Source organism: Callorhinus ursinus, unplaced genomic scaffold (assembly GCF_003265705.2).
Source record: "Callorhinus ursinus isolate GAN/ISIS: 27379988/994484 unplaced genomic scaffold, GSC_fseal_2.0 scaffold6, whole genome shotgun sequence".
Classification (NCBI taxonomy): Eukaryota; Metazoa; Chordata; class Mammalia; order Carnivora; family Otariidae; genus Callorhinus; species Callorhinus ursinus.
In genome coordinates, this window is record NW_027397068.1 from 36,155,922 (window position 1) to 36,179,073 (window position 23,152).

Below are 23,152 nucleotides of genomic sequence, written 5' to 3' on the forward strand. Positions count from 1 at the left end.
TCCAAGAATCCTACGTGATAGGCCATAAACCGTGATTTGGTGGGAAAAGTACAAAAAATTTTCTTATGGTTTAGGAAAAATACACATTAATTGTAGAAAAATAGAAATTTCAGAGAAGCAAAAGTAAAATAATCTCTAATACCATCACTCATTGGTTACATTTTTGGTGACAATCCTAGAATTTTTTTTGTACTTCTATTTGAAAAAAATGAATTCTACTGTAACAGGCTTAATAAAGAGATTCTTTTTAAGTCACAAACTATAAATTGAGAGTCTTGCCTTCTGTTTTGTATTTGGTTGTGTCTGGAACTAATCACAGGAGCACATGAAAAAATATTTGGAAGAAATTAAAGTCCACATTCAGTTACTGTTAATGAGTATTTAACCTTGGTCCAAGTTCTTGTTTATACTCCTCTTTTTTCCCTCCATCTTATAGAGATTGAGGACCTAAAAATAAATTTTAGCATCTGGATTCATACATCCAGATGAATGCAAAAAAATAAAAATTAGATATACTCCCAGATCAGACTGTTTGGGCTATCTGCTATTGACCATGTTTATACTTTTCCATCAGTCATAGTAATAATTTAAGTTGTTTTAATGAGGACAAGGAAAAAATACGTTGTTTGGCTCAAAGAAGGAAAGCCTGCGCTAAATGAAAAGATCTGAATGTAGGTTAGTCATTAACAGCATAGTTATACTTGTATTGAGTAATATTTCCATTCTGATGAAGATTGACTTCAACTGCCTACATCTTACGGATTTGGATCGATGAACCCTTCCTTTTTTTTTTTTTTTAATTGTGTATTTTGTAGTGTTATTCCTCAGTAACTTATGCATAACTGCCTTAAATTTCTTACTCTTACAAAATGTAATGGAGAAGTAAATAGTAATAATAATCAACTGTTTTCACCAGAGAAGAACCAATATTTTAATTAGATTTCAGATAATTAGAAAACGGGACATCAAGAAAAACATGGAAGTTAACTGGAGATGTTGACAGCATTTGTCTAGGGCTGGGGTTCTCAACCGGAGTGATTACACCCCCCAGTGGACATTTGACAACATCTGGAGACATTTTTTGTTTGTCACAAGTGGGGGAATACTAGTGGTATCAAGTGGAAAGAGGCCAAGCTAGGGGTGGTGATGTTGTCCAAAAGATGCTATAGCGCAATTTTAAACAATTCGAGTTTGTTTTGATTTGAATCTACAGATGGTAGTTGGGGGGATGAAATAAACGTTCACTTTTATGTGCATATTTTAATTATGTGAAATATATATATTTACTTTTTTCTACTCATGAATTCTAGTCATTATTTTCACATTTTCCCTCGATGTTTTGAGACCCCAGTTTTCCAAAGCATGTCAGCTTGTTGTCTAAGCTTATTTGAAAGAAAGTGTTTTTTGAAAATGGTAAATGTTATAAGAAATCCCATGCTTCAAATTACCCATTGTATAAACATCAAGTTAGCAATTTCTTTCCTTCATCCTGCAGGTAGTTGATTTCCACATTATAACCCTTTACATTGTTCTGAAAAATGCTTGTAATATATCCTATGCTTGTTTTTGAGGTCATATTTCCAAGAATAATGACTAAACATTGTTAAATTTCTTTTTTTTAAATGTTTAATGTATCTGGTAGCCCTTTTTTAGTATTCTGAAAGTAATATTGAAGTGGCTTCAATCAATGTGATTTTCCTAAATATTACCTGTGATTCAAATATTTAATTAGAGTGCTTCTCATGAAGAGATTTTGCTTGGCCTGGAGAAAGACGTCTTTTCTGAGGGATAATTACAGAGAAAGAAACCTGCTTACGTGGGATATGTATGTGTATGTGAAAAATAGTCCTGACAAGACTGTGACTGACTTTGGAGTTTGAGATGCAACACTAAATATAAAGCATTCAGGAGATTAACAGGAATGCACAAAACATCTCCCGGCAAATGATTTCATTAAATATTAATTTATGAGTTCCTTGGAAGCAGAAGCTCATCGATACATAAATATGCAGAATATCAAATTACTTGCAAAATCAGACCCTATCAACTGTACTCTGAGGTCCTCAGCTTATCAGATGGGTAAGGCCAGCCACAATGCTCACACTATATCAATTGGTGATGCTTTTAATTAATTTAAAAGAAAATCCTCGCTTCCCTGCTGCCTACTCTTGTGGGCCCAGGAAAGGGAAAGCGAAGTTAACTAAAGGAGTACGTGTGCTTTGGCATGTGAGTTTTTGTCACTGTAAGAGAAGAAATAGCAAACATGAACTAGTACTACTACTTGATTTCTGAACTGGTGATTACATCCAAGAATTCTCCGTATTTTTTTGATCTAGCATTTGTCCAAAAAGATGGACATAAAATTTCATAGTTAGGCCTGGCATGGGGAGGGCTTCGCCAGTCTAGGGTTCAACGTCATTTTTTGCGCCTTAGAATCTCTGTCTTCACCCCGTGTGAGGAAAAGACATTTCTTCTCCTCATCACCACTAATGCCCATGCCGTACCTCTGATACCGTCTCTTCCTCCCTTCAGGACTTTCACTTTTTCCTTCCCATTTCCAGTCTCTGCTAAGTACGGGGGATTCTCACCGTCTCGCCCTCTTGCCCTGAGTTACAAATGCGCTCAGCTTTTCCAGTCCCTCAAGTTATGGCCTCTCTCTTCCCTCCACTGCTCACCCTCTTGAGAGCCTGTAACTGCCCATCTCCTTATTTCCTTGGAATTCCTCATCCCTTTACCCCGCTCCCATTCCACTTATCAGCGTCTAACTATGTGATTTACTTACGTTTATTTTTTGTAGACTGCCTCCCTGTAGAGTGTAAGCTCAATCGGGGCAGGAATTTTTGTTAGATTTTTATTCACATCCCAAGTGCTCAATAAATATTTGTTGAATGAATGAATGAATATCTACTTTAAAATTTTTTGTTTGTTTGTTTGAAGTAGGCTCCCCGCCCAACGTGGGGCTTGAATGCACGACCCTGAGATCAAGAGTCACATGCTCTACTGACTGAGCCAGCTGGGCACCTCTCTACTTATTTTTTAAATCTAACTTTTGCCAACCTGCTCTGTTAAAACAATCATCCTGAAAGTTAACTAATGTCAAATCTCATAACTTACTGTTGTATTTTACAGTTCTTACAGTTGCGCTTTTTTTTTTTTTAACATTTCTAGTTTCTGTAATTCTCTACTCTCCCACCTACTTGGGGTTTATGATTCAGTTGTTTTAAGTTTTGTGCAGTGGCAGTGTCGTAGCCAATGAGGTTTATCTGTGGCGCAATTATTAATTGAAAACTTTTCATTTGTTTTCCTAAAAAAATGAATCCTAGAAAGACATAGTATTACTTCCTCAACCTGTTTTTGTTGTTTAATTAAAAAATCTGCAAACCACTGTGGCCATCTCTTCTATGCCAGGCACTCTGCTCGATAACGGGACGTGAGGACGAAGGACAAAAGGCCCCACCTTAACACATACAGTGTGAGATTAGTCTTGACAGGGAGGAGCACTTTTGCCCCAGACACAGGTCAAGATATGCTGAGGTTGTGGGAACTGGATACCTAGACGGGTCATCAGGCTGCAGTGTGATGAGCAAAAGCATGGTCACTGTCCCATTTTGGAGTAAGACTACCTACTCCAGTGCAGTGGTTGCAAGGACAGGAAGGAATTCCAAGAGGTGGTGTCTGAGCTGCTATTGACAGTGAAGGCAGCTGGGGCACGTGCAACATCTCAGGAAGAACAAAAAGAAGCAGCGAGCATGGGAGCCAACAGTTGATCCTAGAATAGAAAGTGTGAGGCAGAAAGTAATAATAGGGAGGCTCCAGAGGGCCTCAGTCTTGAATGCTGAGTTTCAAAGCTTGAACCTCACCTTTCGCAGGTGGTAGGGTAGGGAGTGAAATGGTCAGAATTGCACCCCAGATCACTGAGGCAGCTGTGGGAAGAGGCCTGGGAGGGACGATATGGAGAGACAGCACTCTGGGGCTAGCGAACCAGTCTTCAAGCCCTTCTCGTGTCTATGTGTGTTCTTTGGACAATCTCACCCGTTCTCATGGCTTCCACTACCACTTTAAATAAGTGACTCAGTCTGTATTTTTACCCACAGTCTCTACTGAGTCCCTGGTGCCTAATTCTACCACATGCTGAACATCTTCACTTGAGGTTTTCTGGACACCGTACCCGTCTCACGCAGTCTTCACTTACACCCTTTGCCCCCACACGCTTTCTGATGGCCGTCTCCCCTAGTTCATCTTAAATCCACCCAGTCATCCTCTCTTCAGCATCTCAGATTCAAATTTGTAATAACTATTTCCTTTTTTAAAGATTTTTATTTATTTATCTGGGAAAGAGAAAGAGAGAGTGAGTGGGGAGGAGGAGAGAGAGAAGCAGACTCCCCGCTGAGCAGGGAGCCCAATGCAGGGCTCCGTCCCAGGACCCTGGGATCATGACCTGAGCTGAAGGCAGCCGCTTAACCGACTGAGCCACCCGGGAGCCCCTGTAATGGCGATTTCTTTGCCCCCAAATTCACTTAATTTTGATCGATTTTTCATTCCCCAAACTTCTGGCTTTTCAGTTTCCATGCTCAAGACTTGCTAAATCATATGTCTTCTTACTCATGGACACGTTGGTTGTTTCCAGTTTTTGACTACTATAAATAAGATGCTATACACATTCTTGCAACTCTCCCCCTCGGCTCCCTTTCTCTTACACACATACACATACTTGCTGAGTCAAAGAGTAAATGTGTATTTAATTTACAATAAATTGCCAGAGTTCTGCAGAGTGATGGTATAATCCCGACAGTAATGATGAGAAGTGTTTTTAGTTACTTTATATTATCACCAACATTCGGTGTTGCCAGTCTTTTTAGCATTCTAATGGATATGATGAAATGATGTCTCATTGTAGTTTTATTTTTGCATTTCTCTTATGACTAAATATGTCAGACACCTTTTTATGTAGTTATCAGTCATTTGTATGCTTTCTTCTGTCAAGTATCTTTAAGGCGTTTTCCCATTTTTATAGCTCTTTGTATATTTTGATACGGGCCCTGTGTGTTAAAATTATTTTTATCCCCAGTCTGTGGCATGCCTGTTCTTTTTCTTAATGATATCTTTTGATGAGCAAAAATGTTTAATTTGGTTAAATCCAAGTTATACATTTTTAATTTTATGGTTGTTTTGGTTAAATCCAAGTTATAAATTTTTAAATTTTATCATTAGTGCTTTTCTGTAGTGTCTAAAAATATTTTATAATCTAAGGTCACAAAAGGTATTTTTCCAAGTTTTTTGGTAGATACTCTATGCTTTTAGCTTTTATCCATAAAGGGAAAATTACTCATTAAGAAAGGAACAAATAATAAAGGAACTAATTACTACTACACCAACTAAACAGATGCATTTCAAAACCGGTAAGTAAACAAACCTAATCACAAAAGGTTGCAAAATCAATGCCATTTACATGAAATTCAAGAACCAGCAAAACTAACTTCTGGTAATAAAACTGAGAACAGGGGCACATGGGTGGCTCAGTCCTTAAGCGTCTGCTTTCCACTCAGGTCATGATCCCAGGGTCCCGGGATCGAGCCCCACATCGGGCTCCCCTGCTCCGCGGAGAGCCTGCTTCTCCCTCTCCCACTCCCCCTGCTTGTGTTCCCTCTCTCGCTGTGTCTCTCTCTGTCAAATAAATAAATAAAATCTGAAAAAAAAAATTGCTACTTTTGGAGGTGAGAGGGAACTTACTGGAAAGGGGCATGAGAGCACATTCTGTGGTGACAGAAATGATTTATGTCTTGTTTTGGGTAGTGTTTACATATGTGGATGAAATTATCAAAACTCAGGATCTATGTATTTTGTTTATGTTAGTATATGTGCTGCCGAAGCGAGCACTATTTTGTTTATGTTAATTACACCTTAAATTATATTACATAAATTATACTTTAAGAACATTGGTTTAATAAAGTCGACCCATAGGATTTAACTATTGCTTTCCTTAGAAATTTATTCTTTTATTTTGAAGATAAAGCCACAACTCATTGTCCTAAATTCTGCATTGACCTCTGACCAAAGTTATGACAAATCTGACCTCACCCAAGAAACAATAATCGCATGAGACAAATGGTATATAAAGTAATTATTTTTGCATCTGTGCAGAGACAATTAAATAAGGGTAAGAAGCTTTTTTCAAACGTTCAGAGGTACATGCACATCATGGTCGGACACAAAGGCAGCTGAAATGATCCCATTGCACCACTGTTACACTTTGGTGTGTCTTCTCTGGTGACTCCCAAAGGAGTCCTTGTGTAATCTCCTTCCCTTGAATCTGAGCCAACCCAGTGACCTATGTTAACCAAAAGTAAGTCAGAACCCCCGGTAGCTGTTGCTTTCCTACTCTTGGGAGCCCTGAGGTGCCATGTAAGAAGTCTGGCTGCTCTGCTGGAGAAACCACATCGAGAGACCATATGGAGACACTGTTTGGAGAAGAAAGGTCTTGAGATTACATGGAGAAGAATTGGGGAGCCCAGCCAACCAAAAGAACAAGGCACTAAACATGACCGCAAGAGAGTCATTCAAGCCCTCACCATTAATGCCTTCCAGGAGGAGGTGTGAGACATGCAAGTCAGGAAACCACCTGGACACTGTAGCTCCAGGAGACAGGATATGGAGCAGAGACAAGTCATCTCTGCTCGTCCCTGTCTGAACTCCTGCTCCACAGAATGGTGAGAAATAATCAAACAGTTCCTGTTTTCCACCAATAAATTTCGGGGTGCTTCATTATGCGGTGGTAAACAACTGCACCACACCTCATGGGTTATCCCATGATAACCCTGATCACTATCTCTGAGCTCCAGAGGGAAAGTTGGGGCCAGGAGGAGAAGGAGGCAGGAGACAATTTGAGAGTGAACAACTAGTGAAAGATCAGAGGAAATTGAGGCAGTTGGATGATCCTGAGGAAGCAGGAGGATGCCTTGTGTTTCAGACAATCCACTCCACCGATGTGATAGGCCTTTAGCCCCCCACACTGAAGAGGTGAACTGTAATTGGGTTGAAGACAAGGACAGAAGAGCCTTAAAAGCCAGCTATGGCTACCAGTTTGACCATGAAACCGAAGCCACAGTGACTTCTTTAAAAATTATTTTTAGTCTGCACCTCTATATCAAGATTCTCCATATGGTTTTCAGCTGAGCTACAAAATGGAGATTGCCTTAAGCAGTCACAAATGATTTCCTAGAGGAAGGTTTTCTTTAAAAAATGATACATTAAGGTAGCACACTACTATTACTTCTAAATAATCGTTATATCTGTAGCAAGTTAAGCTACAGATTCATTTTTGAAGTTCTGCAGATGGCTTCAGTCTACACCTGCCAGACCAGTGGCACCATCTCCGTGTGGTGCCATTTTGAGAGCACTTAAGCAGATAAAGGACACAGAAAGTCTTGCAGTGACTGAATTGTCTAGACCTGATTGCACCTGAGAAGTCAGAAAGTCTTACAGAACTGACTTACTAAACGGACTGGTTAAAGCGAGCCCTGGGAATAACAGAACTGTTGACTGCCCTCCTCACCGCCCCCCCTCCCATTTTATCTTTTCCCAGTGTCTCCATATCCTTGGAGAATAGGAATTCTAATGGTACCTGCCTCATAAGATTACTATGAGGATTAAATAAGATAATATGTTTATAATACTTCAGACAACAACTGGTATGAAGTACGGATTACTTAATAATAAATTTAATCTATTATATTGTTTTGTTAATCAACAGAAGTACCTTATCACCTTTATCTTATACAGATTAAGTATCAAGTAGAATTCTAATTATCCTGAGGAATAATAAGGACGCTAAAACACTTGCTAGCTTGTCACAAAGACCTGTGTAGATGTTTCAATTACCTTATTCATTTTGGTATGTCTTGAAAAGATAATCAACATTAATAATTTTAAGGCTGTACTTTCACTATCTCTGAGTGAGAAATCCTATTGGATGAATGAAGCCTGAACTCCTAAGAAAATACTGAGGTATGAAGACAGATACGAAAAAACTAAGACCATTGTATCTGTTAGAAACCTCCAAACTGGAAATAACAGAACTGACGCCAGTTCTCTCGAGTAAAAAGGGAATTTATCGGAGGAGTTCACGTCGTTAGTGGGATTCTCGAAGACGCAGCTTGGAATATGGACAAACACTAATGCCGTGATGGAGGGCAGAAACAGGAAACTTTGGGCAGAGATAGCTGCCCCTGCGGCCCTGAATCATGCCTCCGTGTCCCTGTGTATATGTCAGTCACTAAAGAGTCCGAGTCCTGGGTGGGACTGTTTGATTAACTAAGCCCGGGTAATATGACCGCATCCTGGCTCCGGGGAAAAGACAAGAATCGCGCCATTTTGTTTACTATAATGGGAGGGAGGACCCTGTGTTCCCTCGAGACCAGTGGTGGGTTATCCCAAACAGGAGCGGAAGTTTGGAAGGTGCAGAGCCGTAGAAATGCTGACTATCCCCTACACCTTTGAACCGCTAGACACAGCAACATGAGACCGGCGGGGCTTGTAACTTGTTGTTCAAAAAGTAATCTTCTCCAGCTGCTTGTAGGCGCAATGGCCATATATAGATATATAGTGAAACATAAATGGCCATATATAGGTATATAGTGAAATAAATATTAAATGATAACGTAATGGTCTTTGTTAGTTTTTCTAGTATTTATTTCCTAGACACCTGCTCCCAGAGAGGGAACTGGAACATGAAAAATTCCATAGACACTGGCTATGCCTTGTACTTAAGGCAATCATTCCCAGTCAACCCCAAATCTTGGACCCCTGTGTCCTGGTTATATCAGGAGAGAGACAGGTAAATCTTGCTATTAGCTTGCCACACGGGACTTGGACCCAGCCCTTGAATACAAAAAAGGAGAAATACTTCAACCCATACCCTCATATACACACCTGGAGTGTATTCTGAAGTTTCTGTATTTCATCCTCCCTCCTCACCTCTTTTTCCAAATGGCTAACCAGTTGTTACATTTTTAACAGGTCCATTTTTTGTCCAGTGATTTAAGATACTGTCTTTATGGGCATGGACACTGGAAACTCCTATCTTACCATTTTGCTGATGTCACTCCAAACTATTTTAAAACAAGACAAAACAAGGGCCATTTTTTTGATGCAGTAATCTTGTTGCTATCCATGGCTTATTGTTGGAAATCCCATTTCTCAAAAAGAGTTGCCACATCAGCAAATTTTGACAAATTAGTTATTAAGTATATTGGCTCTGATGAAGGCCGATTTATTTCCTGATGATCTTTATCAGACTGAAACCAGCAAATCTTGAGTGTGTTAGTCTTTGTGCAGTGCATATTAACATATCCTTTATTTTCCCAGTGTTACAGTATCAAATAGCTTTTGACAAAATCAGTCAATTGAAACAAAATTCTGAGGCCACCTTAATGTCCATTCCTTTCATTAGGGGTATAGTCATATCCATTGTGTTTATTTTCTTCTTTTGTTTCCATGGCAAGACAGATGATTTAAGGGAAATTTACTTGGAGAAATCACATTTCTATTATGTATGCTACATGAAATAGGAAGGAATGAATTCTCCCATTAGAGTATTGGAATTAGCTTTATATATATTACATATTATATATATATGTATATATATATATTTCATTGGAGAGAAAAGATTCTTTCGGTGTCTCCTGAGAACATTCAGTTACGGGGCTTCTGGAAAGAATTTGTGGTACTTCTGAGTTACTAGTTAATATTTCTCCTATCAACACTGTACATCTTCATGCAATAGATCCTGTTTCTTCCTATGCATTAGCTACTAGGATGCTCAGCATCAAAAGGGGTGTTCCACTTTTATTGAGTATTATTACTAACTCTGCCTTCATATTATAATTTTTGGCTTTATTTTTCACGCAGCCCAATTTTCTCATTTGCTTATTTTAGTTTTTGAAAAGTTTAACCTGCCACATATAGGTTGTGCTAAAAAAGTGGGTCTAACTCTGCCTACACTAAATCCAAGAGTATTGGAGATGGGGTGAGGGTGTTACCCAGGCTTCAGGAACTTGAGGAACTATTCCCACCTGCAGGGATAGCCCAAGTCTCGCTGGCTCTTGCCCTTGACTTCTCTCCACTGGGCTCTGACACCTGTGCACAGGCTTCGTGCCCTCTCCCTCCTGCTCTCCTCTCCTGTGCACCTGAGCACAAGCTTCTCTAAGCACCAGTTCTCCACCCCCTCTCTCTCCCGTTCCAAGCAACTCATGCAAATAGATATCACAGGCTTGCAAATGCACTACTTCATTAAAATTCCTGAAATCCTTTAGCTCATCCCCGATCCACACTACAAGTTTATCCAACCTGGGAAACCAGGAAATATACACAGAGCACAGGAGAATGACCCGACTTGCTCTGTTTTCTTCCCCTGTGGTTTGTGTCTCTTCAGCCCCCCCGGCTGTATCCCATTCCAGGTAGTCCAGACCCCCACTGCTCTCTGTCTTCTACCATTACCAGGTCACAGTGTCCCTGCCAGGATGCACGCATGCTGGTGATGACCTCTCACAGAGCCTTGCCCTCTGTGATTTTTTTTTTTTTAAACCCCTGACTTACCTACTATTGGATATCGTTGGAAATAGCTCAATTAATTTCTGGACACTTGGATGAATATGTGCTTCTTGAGAAAATAGTGTGTGCTGATAATTCATTGGGACAAGTACGAGGGTCCTCTACCCTTTATGGATTCAAAGAAAAGAGCATCAATAAAGGAAATTATTCCCCTTCTTAAATTTGAGTCCTTCCAAGTTATATTTCTTCCCATTCATTAATTATTCCCTCTAGCTATTTGATTCAAATGCGTTCAATTAAATATTGAACTATATGTAAGGCAGAGTTATAAGCTATAAAATAAATAAGACACCACTCCTACTAATGTGAGATTTTAGAGCAATACATTTTTTTCTCTCTGCATAGAAGGTTCCTTTGGGGAGGACTTCAAAACACTGATGTCAGCAGTCTGTTTGCAGGAACTCTGTCAATAAACAATTCCTTTGCAGGAACAAATGGTTTGGTGTGGCATCTAGGACATTTTTTTTAAAGACTTCATGAAATTAATTAATTTATTTTAGAGACAGAGAGAAAGAGAGGGTAAGTGGGGGAAGGGGCACAGCGGGGAGGGAGAGGGACAAGCGGACTCTGAGCGGAGACCCAGACCCTGAGATCATGACTTGAGCCAAAACCAAGAGTCAGACGCCCTCTGAGCCCCTCAGCCGCCCCAAGGACATTTTGGTAAGGTGATCCGCATGTGCAGCCGGAGCTGAGGACCACTAAGGCAGGCCCGTGGGCTATGCGCAAAATAGCTGTGCTACAAAGCAGAAGATAATGTAACGCTTATAAGACAGACACCATGGCTTAGAGGAGGTCCCCACTCCTCAGGGCGTCCTCACAAGCTCCTGGCCCTCTCCCCCACTCTGTTCTGGCTTAGTTGTTTCATAAATCCCTACAGTTACTGCAGACATCACATTTATCACTAACCTTTTTTTTTTTTTTTCATTCGTCTATAACCAGTGTTTTTGCTGCTGGACTATCTATGTTCCCTCAGGTCAGGGACCAAGGTTGGCAGTCAGATTAAAGCGATTTCACATCTCAGCAGCTCATGATACAGGCAAGTGACTTAACTTCTATGCATCCTACTTATTTATCTGTAAAATGTCAATAATAATAGTGCCTGAGAGGGCTGACATGAAGATGTAATAAAATATTGCCTGTGAAGCATTTCGTTCAGTGCCTGTAACATAATGAGGGAGGCAGGAACGTGAGCTACTGTTATTACTAGTCCCTCTCGCGCCCCAGGATCTGGCATACTGATTCCTACCTGGTAAGGACTTAATAAATAAAAATACTACGAGACTTGACTTCCCAGGCCAGATTTATTGAACTCCGATGAGCGTGTAAGCACTTCTTTAACAAAAGGCAGACTGCCCTTAGTCCAAACTGTGCCTCTGTGCTGGTTTAGCTCTGTTTTGTTTTGTTTTCTGGGACCAATCTGCCCTGGTCGGTGCCTCGGGAGGCTGACTGCTCCTGACTATCACGTGCGCTCCCCTGCCAACCGACCTGGCTTCTGCCGCTGGGAAACCGGAGAAGGAGAGTGAATGGGCAGAGGGAGAGATGGGACATGTATTCCTGCTCCCTCCCGGCTCGGGGCTGCACCTCTGGCCGGGGCGGCCGCTGTCCACACCGGTGGGAGGGAGGCTGGGCTCCCGCGGTCACAGGATTCGGTGAGCACCGTTTCCTTCTGTGCTCTCGGGTCTAGGAATGGTGATGGCTTCCTCCTCTTGCCAGTCTCCAGGTGCAATAACCCTCACTGGTCTCCTTAGCCTTGTCCACACGCGGGAAGGGTGGGGAGGTAGTCTCTTCATTAGTCTTTTGAACTGAGTTGGACTCAGTTTCCTGTTAGGTGCCTGCCTAACACCTGCGTTTCCCTCCGTGACACTTGACTGCCCTCTGCTGGAACCTGGTGGTAAGCAAAATACATTCATTAGGTCTCCAAGGGGAAGGCTGCCGCCGTTTGGATGTGGGTTGAAGTAAACAACTCAAAGGACAGCAAAGTCAGAGGCACAACGTTGATGATTTAATGTACCTATCGAGCCATCTTTGCCTCAGAAAAGAACCCCAAAGCCTCTTCACTTAGTTATTCGGGGTGTCACCTGTGAGCACTTCTTTATTCTGTTTTTCTCTTCAGCCTCTTTCAAGTCCCCTTATCGAGTAGTCTGCCCTCCCTTGGGGAGCTCCACTCTTCCCCACCAAGTAAATCATCATAATTTGGGGGGCGGAGGGACGTACTTATATGACAAATTGTTCATTGTTTATCTGAAGTTTAAAATGCAGTTGGTCATCCTGTACTTTTATATGCTTAATCTGGCCACTACTCCTCGGACCGTTAGCTGTATTAGCAGCACAAACATTGTAGAACAATGGGGTCAAAAACATGAGAGCGATGCGGTTGATTCAGGGTCACATTTCTACAGGGCAGGTCTGATTTGGCCTAAAAACCATATTCCTTCCCATGCTTGTTTGTCACTTGAGGAAACTTCTATTCGTCAGTGCTGGTATGTTTGTTTCAAGTGCAGCTATACCCTTCCCGGGATGCGAAAAGAACAAATATTACCATTTGTACTTGTTTTTAAAAAAATTATTAATTAATTAATTAATTAATTTGAGAGACAGCGCATGTGCACAAGTTGAGGGAGAGGGAGAAGCGGACTCCTTGGTGAGCAGGGAGCCCGATGCGATGCAGGGCTCGATCCCAGGACCCTGGGACCATCACCTGAGCTGACAGCAGATCCTTAACCGACTGAGCCACCCAGGCACCCACCATTGACAGTTGGAATGTAATTTTATTTTTTTCTATAAGATCCAGATTATGAGTAAAGAGGTGGGGCACCTGGGTGGCTCAGTTGGTTGGGTGTCGAACTCTTGGGTTTCAGCTCAGGTCATGATCTCATGCTTCAGGCTCCGTGCCCAGTGAGAAGTCTGCTTGAAGATTCTCTCCGTCTGCCCCTTCCCTCCCTCAAATAAATAAATGAATCTTTAAAAAAAAGTAAGTAAAGGGGAAATTTTGTTATGATTTGCAAAATTTTCAGTCTCTACTGTCAATATTATTTATTGATGATTAATAAATGATTATTTAATCACATCATTTTAAATTAATTTGACATATTGCTTATACCCTGGTGTAAATTTTCATCTATCATCATTTACCTCAAAGACCTTATTAAAACACTACTAGTTATTCAGTTTTTGACCAGATCAAAAAATTATAAAAATACTCCAAATATCCTTACTTAAAGTCTTTGTCTATGGTGTATCTGTCTCTGTTGTGTTTCCATTTACTCTTCATTCACTAACAAATATTTTTAATACATATAATGAAAGTGACATCTGATAGGCACAGTGTGCAAACAGGGTAAGACCCCCTCACTGGCTCTCGACTTCATACTTGGACAAGGGCACCACAAATGCGCAGTGGCTTATATTAGTTACCTCTATATAACCAAATTAATCCAAGTCTTGGTGGTTTGAAACAACAGCATTCATATCTCACAGTTTCTGTAAAAATGATTCAAATATTTAGGATTACCTTTTTTTTCCCTTCTGCCCTGAACCTCATAACTATCTCTCCCTTCCTGCCTCCATCCCGGTTGGAGCCACCTGTTTCTGCTGGATTCCCACCAGAGCCTCCCAACAGCTCCCCCCATGGCCACTCCTGCCCCTCAAACACATCTCTACCCAGCAGGAGAGTGATCTTAAAAACCAAGCCAGATCATACTATTCCCTCCTCAGCATCCACCTGAAGTTTCGTGCATGTATGGCTCACGAGTCTGGGTCCTGTGCTGCAGAGTCTCAGAGCCTGCAGTCCACACTGGCCAGGGCTATAGTCACACCTCAAGGCTTGAGTGGGGAAGGAGCCTCTCTCAGCCCCCTCATGTGCTTGTTGGCCTGATTCAGTTCCTGAAGGGCTGCTGGGCTGAGGGCCTTAGTTCCTCACTGGCTGTTGGCTGGAGGTCACTCTCAGTTTCTTTTCACCTAGGCCTGTCCATATTGCAGCTCAGAACATGGCAGCCAGTTTCTATCAGAGCGAGCAAGCAAGAGGGCCAGGGAGTGCCAGCAATAAGCTGCAATCTTTTGTAATTTAATCATAAAATTTACACCCTGATACTTTTGCTATATTCTGTTTGTTAAAAGGAAGCCTTTAAGTCCAGCCCTTAGGGAGAAATTAATTTTAGGAGCAAAAACTGAAGTCACCTTTACTATAATTTCTGGCTTTGTTTTCTAGAAAGTCTGACATCACTGAAGTGATTACCTTGACAGAAGAGGATAGTGGGGGAATGCTTTTTAAGTGAAGCGGGGAGGGGTGCAGGAGAGATTTCCCAAGTAAAGAAGTTGGCAGCCAAGGAACCTGGTGAGCACAGCTGCGCCCCCCCCACCCCGGTTGAGTGGGGTGAGGGATCGGATGTGGTTTTAGCTAGATTTAAAGACAGTAAGTGGATATTTCTTACACACCCATGTAAATTTGTGGACTGAGAGTCATAGTTCTGATGTTTGTTTCCTCACTGTGAGAGCAGACACATGACGGAGAGAGAGGGCTGACACCAACGCTTAAAACGAACCACATGGTTAGTTCATGGATTTAAATCTTGGTGTGTCTAATTTAAATTGGTTGTTCATAGAATTCTGTAAAACCTATTAAATCATGTTAGGTAGAATTAGTTCCAGAACAATTATTGATGCTTGCACCAGACTTAATATTCCTTTTTATAATTATTTTCCAATACATGAAATGCTGAAAAAAAAGACCAGAACAAATGAGTTTTCGCTAATTTCACTTTCTATTTTTAGTTATCAGATTATAGTGTTTATTGGATTGGGAGATAAAAATGTTCCAAACATTTTTGAGTTTGAGATAAAATCTTGGTAAAATGAACAAAAATAATGATACATTCCATGCCTCATTCTTAATTCTATTGCTTCTTCCATCTGGGGGAGAAAAAAAAAAAAAAAAAGAGGCATTGGCAAAAGCATACACTTTGGTGAAAGAATCAAGAATTCATATAATGACTGCCACCATTGTATCACTGGAGTTTCAATGTAAAAATGTCCCCCTGCCCCGCAAAACAGAAAGCTGTTTCAAACAAATGTATAGTAAAAAAAAAAAAAAAAAAAAAGGGATCGTATTGGTCTCTTTTGGACAAGAAAGCTACAAGAATAAATGATATACTGTGCTTCAGTATATAATTCCTTAGTTAATTGCAATACCATGTAAAAATTACGGTAATAAACATTGTTGCTCAAGAAAAAAAGAAGAAAAAAATTCTTCTACCTGGAACCTCAACGGTCAGATCACAGGACTCCTTTCTCAAGACCCACCCAAAGCTTCTCATCTAGCTTTGAACAAAGCACAAATGGTTCCGACCTCCCCAGCCAGCCTCTCCAACATTAGCCCCTCTCTCCTCTCACTCTCCTGCATCCTTTGTTCTGGTCCTCACACTTAACTAACTTCTAGAGCAGAATTCCGACGAGTCAAGCACACTGAAAAAACGCAGGAATAAACAAAAAACAAATCTGCGCTGGAGGTAGTCAAAGTATGCACTGATTATTTTCAATAGACAAGTTTCCCATTAGCTTTTGCCTGGATCAATTCAGGCTCTGTCTCGTGTTATGCCTCTGGTTCATTCTGTCAAATGACTGAATATAATTGAGGACTTGGTGTGGGAAGCAGACTAACACAGGCTTCTCTGCCATTACTCTCGAAGGTGAGTGAAAATGACCTGTTTGGCTGTTCAGCTAATCCTTTGAGAATTAAAAGGTTCATAATGTATCTGTGTGATGAAGTTTAGCAGTAATGTCTGTGGGCCAGATATTTCATGGTATTTAGAGACGAGGCAGTAGATTGTGAGCTTGGGGCAAATTTATTTGTTATTGAATTCTCTTTCAGCTCATCAATCCTCAGGAGCAGACATGTAGTTTTCAAAAATAGCCTGTCAACAACTTTGGAATCCCCCAGTTGGGGAGGTCCTTAGAGAGGAGATACATTTTCTTGATTAAACAATACACTGTCACACTGGGCAGACTTGAAAGGGATGGGGAAAAATGGAGTTATTAATCATTCTCAATGCTCTTTGGAAAATGCAATTTCTATTTCAGCAAAGCAAATCATCTCTCTTTGGTTAAATAACAAAAGTGGCCTGCAAACTCTCCCTTGCCTTTGGGTCATGCCTGAGAACTCAGGTCTGTGAAGATTCCATAAGGCCCACTTCCTTCTCCCAGTTGTCTGTGCACGTGGGCAGAGTTGAGGCCACGCTTGGGTCACTTTTCCCGGACACTTTATGTTATGACTTCCTAGAGCTCTCCCAGAGCACATCCTGCCTCCTGGGCTTCAAGTTCACAAAAGAAAATATAAGACAATGTGTAAACCACAGAAATATATATTAACGAGGTGATGAAAACAAACACAAGATGGTATATTAACAGCTTTCATCGTTTCCTCCAGAGATTCAAAGAAATGCCTATCAGGCACCTACAGGGTGCTTAGCACTTGGTTAGGATGAACAAGCCATTTAGTGGGCATTCAGTAATGACATATATACAACAATGAATAATATGAGTCAAATGTAGCATGACCGAAGACCAAATCAGAGGCCGCAGGAACCAAAAGGATGGCAATTAAGAGAGCCGGGATAATCAGCAAAACCTGTAAGAGTCTTCGATGATGAGAATGGTTTGCCTAACAGCCAAAGGCTTCATTGTTTTCCTTATGGAGCCAACAGGATAGCTTCCCTGACTGTTCGTTGTCAGCCGACCTTCCATGCCCTCGGAAACGTGATCATTTCGGCCACAGAAATGGCCTAAGCAGACTTAGGCCTGCTACAGATGCCTAAGTCCTCCTGAGTTCTTCTACTTACCTGGAGACTCCAGAAATTCGCAGTGTATGGTCAGGCTTCTGAACCATCCAGTCTCATTTTTGCCTTCAAATCTGGACTCGGGTTTCTTTGGAGGCAACACGATCATTTCTGGCCAACACCCCGCTTAGAATCTGGAAAGGACTGACTGCCACAGGACTCATCAGTGTGCTGTGTCCAAGCATCTCAGGATGGGGGCAGAAGGGCACTCTCCCAACCCCCAGCACCCTTAGTAAACCACCGCTCCTGCGTGTGCCTGCAAAAGCCTTTCTCTGAGGGCTTGGCTCTTTCAGCTCTCTCTCCACAGTTGTCATAGCCGATCGCTCTTCCACACTCAGACATGGCTGTGGCTCACTGCCCCTCTCTTTCCCTCTTTTTCTCTCTTTTCTCTCTTTCTCTTCTTTCTTTCATTTTTTTCCCTTTCTTTTCTTTCTTTCTTCAAAAAACTTTATTGTTTCCACTGGGTTCAAGGCTTGGGAGAGGGTTCCCAGGTGATTAAAGAGCTGCCTGGTGGCTGCAGGGAAGGCTCACCCACAAGCCCTGGCTCCAGGGGGATGCCAGAGGGGCCCCTCAAAGGCTGCTGGGCTTCAGAGTTTCCCAGTCATGCTCAGGTGAGCTTTTGGAAGAGAGATACTTGCCCAAGCCAGCCTGTGGAGGTTAGTCAGGTGGTTGCTCATCTCCTTAATGAGTTTCACCTCCTCATCTAGGAGGTGGTTCTCCAGGAAGTCACAGAGCTGGAGGTCTGTCTGTGCAGGCAGAACCCAGGCCATGCAGATCCAAAAGGGCCGGGTTCAGGTTCTCCTCCAGAACCAGCAGGGTTTCCAGGGCATCTAGGGTCTTACCCACTCATCTTGGGACAGCTTCTGCACATCCTGGAAGGGGGCATGGCTGCCGCGCTGGTTTTGCATCTTCAAGAGAAGCTCAGTACCCTCAAGCTTCTCAGCCAACTGGCGGAAGAAGTGGTCCACATCCTCCAGAGCCACATCCTTGCAGTGGAAAGAGGAGCCCAGAGAGAGGTAGGTGTAGGAGGCCACAGATGCATGTTAACCAGGCAGCTGACCGCAGCCTCCACCTGGGTGGAATAATGCTAACGAATCTGGGAGCTCATGGTTGATGGGTAATTAGGAGCTGAGCTCAGAGTAGGGTGTTGGCTGGTCTCAGAGGCAGAGGGTGGCCGAGAAGATGGCTCTGAAGGTTGCGACTGGAAAAAGGTTGGAGGGTGGTCAGAGGCTGGAAGAAGGGGCATCCCTGGGTCTGTTCCGTCCACACACTGCTGAAACAAGAGACAGATCCGTGGGACTTCTGGGCGCGCTGGCTCACTGGCCCCCTCTTCAACTCAAGCCCCACCGTTAGTAAAGGAGCATGGGCTTTGCAATCAAAGAGAGTTGGGTTTGAAACACAGCTCGACCTACTACCAATTGTGTGACCAGAGGCAAGTGGCTTAACTTCTCTGACCCTTAGTTTGTCACATGTAACGCACAGTAATGGTGCTTACATGAAGAAGGCTGTGAGACTGTGCATGTAGATTGCACACCACAATGGGAAACTCACAGAAAGGGATAAATAAATGTTGCTTAGGAGGACCGCTATGATGTGGACAGCATACCCAACACCCTCTCTTCGCAGTTCCTCCATCTCTGCAGCTCTATCCAGCTCCCCGGCATGCAGTCACTTTCAGCTTTGGACTACCTCACAGCATTCAGAATGGCTCCTCTAGCAAAATCCTAAAGATCTACTTTTTTCCCATTACCTTTTCCTATTATTCTGGCCCTCTTACTTTTTTTTTATACTCATGTTGTACCTGTTAATTTTTCTTGATCCTCCATTCCTCCTTGTTCTCCTTCATCTTTTTTCCCATGTCTCAAAGCATAGATGTCATGATGCCATTAATAACGTTCTTTGACAACTTTCTTGTTTTCTCATCTTTCCTGCAAAACTCCACTGCTAAATCAAACCAGGTGATTGCCTCTCCTGTTTTTATACCCAGGCTCTAGAGAGCTATTAGAAAAACAAGATTAAACTTTGGTGAGGATCTGTAAGTGCACATTCTCCAGCTTAGCTCTTGTGAGTTTCCTCTGCTCCCTTCACTTTTCGACCCAGGACATTCTTTTTGAGTTTCCTACGCATCACCTCTCTGGAAGCTCCCAGGTGAAACTCTAGCCATCTGCATCATAAGAGGAACTTCCCTAACTTTCTGCTCCATCTCCTCTCTCAATCCTTTCCCAGTTCCTCTCCTTATAATTACAAACATCCACATGGTAGAAGGTTCTGTACCTCATTTTTCCTGTTTCCTTAACGATGTCATTCTATTGTTCACCTCTGCTCTCTTCTGTTGCATTACCCTTCCTCTACCTACTTACTTTCTCTCTCAAAATATAAATGTGTTCAGGGTCTTCTCTCCTTCATATGCTCCCCTTCCCCAGACACTCCTGACTCTCAGTTTGAAACATAAATCTCCAACCTCTTCTTCTTCCTCCTCGCTCCACCCACCCTCCCCCTTCATCTTTGGTCCTCTAGTAAACACATGAACATTTTGTAGGGTTCCATCCTCAACCCTTTTCTATTGTCATTCTGGGTCCTCTCATATGGAGGTGATAATCACAATATTTAGCACCTGGCATGGATGGGCGCTGACAAATCGGAACAGATTCTGGCCATAAGCATCTGACAGAGCCACGCCAGAACATAGCAGCCGAGCATTAGCCCTGACTCCATGGCATCCGCAGTCACCTGTGTCCCAAAGCTGTACTACCAGCTGACCCTCTTTCATAAATCAAAGTGGGCACATTCCCTGGGACATAGCACAGGCACCATAAATTCAACATTTGCTAAACTGAGCTCTTCTTTTCCTCTTTTCTCCAAATGTTTCTTCTCCCGCACTGCTTGTACTTCTAGAGGTACAGAGAGGGGAAATGTATCCTACTCTATCTCGAGTAAAACTATTTCACCCCTGTGATCTTGGCATTTTCTACCTTGCCTGCAGTGAGAAGGCTATAAATCTTAAACTGGGCTTCCTTGCTAACATCCTACAGTGACTTTCTACTGCTTTTAGGATAAAATTGACACTCCTTAGGGCATACCTGGCTCTTCAGGATGTGGCTTCTGCCGACCTCTTGAACCTGACTGACTTCTTAGCACGTCTCTCGCCACCTTCAACCCTTCGTGCCCTCCGCTCCATGCTAGATGGAACCCCAAATATCAGCCCCCAAAGGTTGTGTTAGTTTTTGCCTTGTGCCTTTCCACAGCATCTCTTGGCTACCTGGGCCATCATTATCACCACTAACTTGCCCTGACTTGTTTCCACAAAAAACAAAGCAAAACAAAACAAAACAAAACACCCTAGTCAGAGATGTTATTTCTTTTAGGAAGACTTCTTGAGCTCCCCACTGTCCAGATGGGGTTAAATACACTCCCCCTGCTCTCATTACGCCTCATGGTTATCTCTTCCATTTCACTTCTCAGAAACTATTGCATCCCTCTATTTACCTGTCTAGCTCTTCCCTGCAATGTGAAGTCTTTAAAGGCAGGCAGATCAGTGGTTGGTGCACAGTAGGAGCTCAAGAGTTTATGGACTGAAGGGCTGATTGCACCAAGCAGGAAGATCATAAATGATGAACACCAACACATCGCGTCTGTTCATTGTTGGTATATAGGTTTGTTTATCATTTGAAAAGGCTTGAAATTAGTGAAGCAGATAATACTGTCTGGTCTTTGTTCAGTGTTTGGAGAAACTGTCAAGACCCACGAAGTGTCCCTCAGGAGTTTCGGAGAATCTAAAACTGATGAGAGGGCTCTGTGAGCACCTGCTGCCTCCCTGTGGGCGCTGTGAGTGCCTAATGAATCTTGACTGACTAACTCTACCTCTCTGGGTGCTTTGCCAAAACAAACCCATAATACTTTAGGTTAGTTTCGTTTGCCACCATCCTCCTTTCTAGATTTTTCTTTCATAGAGTAGAAATGGACATGCCAAATGGACATATGTAACATTCTCAAATCATCTTGTTTTATATTTTGGGTGCTCTCTCAAATCCTGCCTCTATTTTAACCATTTCAGTAAAACTACATAATTTATCTTTTAATGTTTCTCCATTGCCCTGTAATTTTATTACATCAAAGTGTGTTCCAGACACAAATTGTGATTTAGCTTGTGTGGTTCTGGATCTTGTATAGCCTGCAGCCCTTTGATTTAAAATTTGAGAGAGAAATATTGCACTTACTAGGGGCTAAGTGACTGTGTCTGGTGTGGGGTGGTAAACGTGGGGAAACGTAAATCTGTGAGCGGTGAAGGAAGAGGTCACCTTTAGTCATTGGAGCAGACAAAGTAGTTGGGAGCAGATTAACTGCACAGTAGTAAAGGACTCTTTCTTTAGAATCAACTTTTAAATTATTGTCCAAATTGTGCTTAAAACGTTCCCTCACTTGCCCTTCCCGTTCAAATTTCTTACTGCCCCCCAAGGGAGATTAGCAAAAAGTGGACAAAATTAATTTCTCAAATTCTTAAGAAGAGAGAAGTTCAAGCCTATTATATTAGAGCATTTTATCCTTCTTGTGCTAATGCTGTTGATGATACTTTGAATTTTGCTTATGATTGAAATGCAAAGTAACTCCTTCCATCATGTGATCCTTGCTGGGGCTTCCTCATCTTATTGTCTATCTCAGACCATTCTAGGTGTCTTTCTTTCTAAGGCTAACCACTGCTGGGCCTTGTGCTGGGCTGTGAATGTCCAAATGGCAAGGCTAGTGTTTATTAATTCCAAATTAGCATTAAGGAATGTAAGGGAATTAGCATTTACTGATCACACATGATGCGCTCGAACAGTGCTGGGTGTTTACAGATGCTATCTCATTTAATTCTCACCATATTTCTAGTGATGAAGAGATTATTTTCATCCTGTTGGATGAGTACATTGGGGTTCAGAGAGCTTAAGCAATTTGATTTGACCAACAGAGCACAGAATGTAGGGGAGCCTGGACGTGAATCCAATTATGATTGATTCTGAAAGCTCATTAACATTCTATTATACAGGCTACATCCTGCTATGACTAAGGAGTATCACAGATTTAGCATTTAATTTCTCTGTTTTGAAGTTTTTCTCTTAAAAATTTCATTGTGGTTCCTAATGAATTCTCTATGTCTCTTATAAAGTGCTTCAGAGGATACTGTGTGCACACATACACATACGTGGGTATGCGTTAGAATTTAGAGATAGTTTTGTTTATACATTAGGGTATTTAGCCAATAGCATTTATACTGAGAATTCTTCCCTTTTCTATACTTTCCAATTGGAGAGTTTTATAAAATGGTCTATAACTTACAAAATGAAGATGTGGATCAGCAAATGGCTTGTCTGCACAAACTTTGGAGTAGTTGGTACAGTCCAAATTCCTTTGCTCTTCTTCATCTGTCCTCATCGCCTTCTGACCTCATTTTCATTTACTTGCGTTGTGTTCCCTTGTGACTTGGTTTCCGCTGATATCAATTCCAAGCCGCCTATTCCACCCCTTTGTCCCCTTCTCTTTTCTGGGCTGGTTTCTGTCCTTTTCCATGAAACCTTTCTCTGTCTACTCTCATCTTTGACTTCTTAGTCAGAACCACCCAGGTGAAACAGTGAGAGAAAGGGTAAGTGATTGTTAGCAGTATTTCTACAACTAAATTAAAAGAGCAAAGACATTGGTTTATGAATTTTTTTCTTTTTAAAACTTATCCTCAGTGG

At 42.0% G+C, this 23,152-nt stretch overlaps 2 pseudogenes; one reads left to right on the top strand and one right to left on the bottom strand.

Moving 5' to 3' along the window:
• The first annotated feature begins 3,223 nt into the window (after positions 1–3,223).
• LOC141373033 (U4 spliceosomal RNA) lies at positions 3,224–3,390 on the top strand (annotated as a pseudogene).
• Positions 3,391–18,008: 14,618 nt separating this feature from the next.
• On the bottom strand, positions 18,009–18,546 carry LOC112814140 (ferritin light chain pseudogene; annotated as a pseudogene).
• Positions 18,547–23,152: the final 4,606 nt, after the last annotated feature.